Below are 2,206 nucleotides of genomic sequence, written 5' to 3'. Positions count from 1 at the left end.
ACCCTGCCTTCTGCTTGACTTCAGACCAACACAGCTAATTATGTCTCTTGAGTCGGACACTAGAAGGTAGGGTTGTTCTAGACCAGTGGTTGTCAACTGTTGCAGACTTGAAGCACCCCTTAGAAAATGCCAGCTCTTAGTTTTCACTCATTTTTTACTACAGAAAAATAATAGCTTAAGTCTTATGTTGCAAAGAACTCAGAAAGCCCAAAACGGGTCAGAATAATATTTTTAACTCTTTCAATTTGAAAAATCTGGGGTTATCATGTTTGCATGAGGCCACCAATTTCTATTATACTTACCAGCATTGTCTCATTGCATCATTGGTAAATTGGGGAAGTAGCCAACTTTATCTTGAACACCATCTAGGAGCTTGGGATGCCAGTGATTGTTTACAAATCAGGCACTATGGTAATATAAATAATAATAATGAACACGACTCTATGGATAATCTTAAAAAGCCCACATTCTTCAGACCTTTCATTTAGTAGGGAATAAGAGCATGATTGAGTTTTCTGCCTTGGTGCTCATTTATAGTGGCTCTATATTTCCTTTATGCTTTAGTACTTGGAACACACAGACACATTTTGTACAAGAAGCTTAATTTTCTCACAAGATGATAATAATTCCTTCCTCTTTTTTGTTCCTCATGCACAGAAGCTTAGAAATATGCTTTTCTCCTTAAGGTTTTCCCATTCCCATGAGAAGATTTCCATTTATGGGAAATTAGAAATCTAGATGGATGCAATTAGAAGGCAGGACAATAATAAACTGCTTGATATCAAAGACCTTGAAACTCTTTTTATTCCAGTTGTTCTTAAATTCAATCTCTAGTTCGTGTTTTCCTCATTTTCTGCAGTACATTTTCTTGAAATAATTTTCTTGTCACTGCAAGGCAAACACCCAGAAGTAGAACTTAACGTGTTTATCTTTTCTCTGAGCTTCAGCAGGCTGTCAGTTCAAAACAAAAAGAATATCAACTTTGGAATCTGTAATTTCTCAGAGGTCTTTAATTTTATTCTTAACAGGCTGCTCCATTTCAAATTTCCATTATTATTTCCCACAGGTGATTCTTCTAAAAGTAAACAGATTAAGACCTCTGGCAGAGGTTACAATTAAGTGGTGATTAATGTGTTAATCATGCCATAAATAGTAATCCTGCCACATGTTTCAGGAATTAATGGTACAGTGAAACAGGGAACCAGACACACAAATATTCCACAAAAGATATGTAACATTTTTGTGGGTGGTTTCTCTGGCATCTTAAATTGAAGGTATGGCAGGATGACTAGAGCTGCAGACTCATTGCAGTCCTGGGGTAGAGACCAACAATCAGCTCATTGTCAGTCCCACCCAGGCTCTCATCAGAGTCTTGAATGGACTGCAATGCAGTCCTGGAGCTGTGATGAACAATGATCTGATTGTTAATCCCACCCCCAGGACCACACTGGAGTCTTGAACTGAATCCAGTGTAGGCTGGGACTTATAGCCAGCTGATTGCCTGTCCCAGCTCCAGACTGTACAGAATTTTCAAATTGGTTCATGTGCATTCCTAGGGTTGAGACCAACAACCAGCTGATTTTCAGTCCCTGCCCTGGAACCACATGGGAGTCTCAAATGGCTCTGGCACAGTCTTGATGCTGGGACAATTAGATGATTGTCAGTCCCTACCCCAGAACTGCCTAGGTTCAGCTGGACTGTGGGCACCTGGCTTTCAACTTTCAAGTACTACTTGTATCATCAGAATACCACTTAATTATGAATAAAGCGCTGAAAACATTGTGCTGTTCCTTCACGCATAAGAGAATTTCACCCTGTAGTAACTTTATTTTACATTTATAGTTGAAAGTTAAGCTTTTCCAAGGTCCATAGAATAATATGAAATTTTCATGATTTATAATCCATTTCATTTAGCACCATAGATTTATTTGTTAGACACATTCTAAAATGCTGCCTTATCCTTAATATTAGTTCATTCTCTAAAGGCCTTTCAGAACAGTAATGTGTTAAATAGGATGCATCCACTTTCCAAAAGGAAAAAAAAAATTACCTTTGTAAAAGTTATTTTTAATGTAAATTGGCTAAGCTGTATGTTGAGTGAATTAACATATCCTTAGAAGCAGCTGTTAAAAAATGCAAGATTTCATTTTAGGTAAGTTCATTGACCTCTATGGGTTTTTTATGTCTAATTTTGCTTCCATGGGGT

The sequence above is a fragment of the Gavialis gangeticus genome, unplaced genomic scaffold, assembly GCF_001723915.1.
Source record: "Gavialis gangeticus isolate Ggan-Ray unplaced genomic scaffold, GavGan_comp1, whole genome shotgun sequence".
Classification (NCBI taxonomy): domain Eukaryota; kingdom Metazoa; phylum Chordata; order Crocodylia; family Gavialidae; genus Gavialis; species Gavialis gangeticus.
This window is presented reverse-complemented; position numbering follows the sequence as displayed.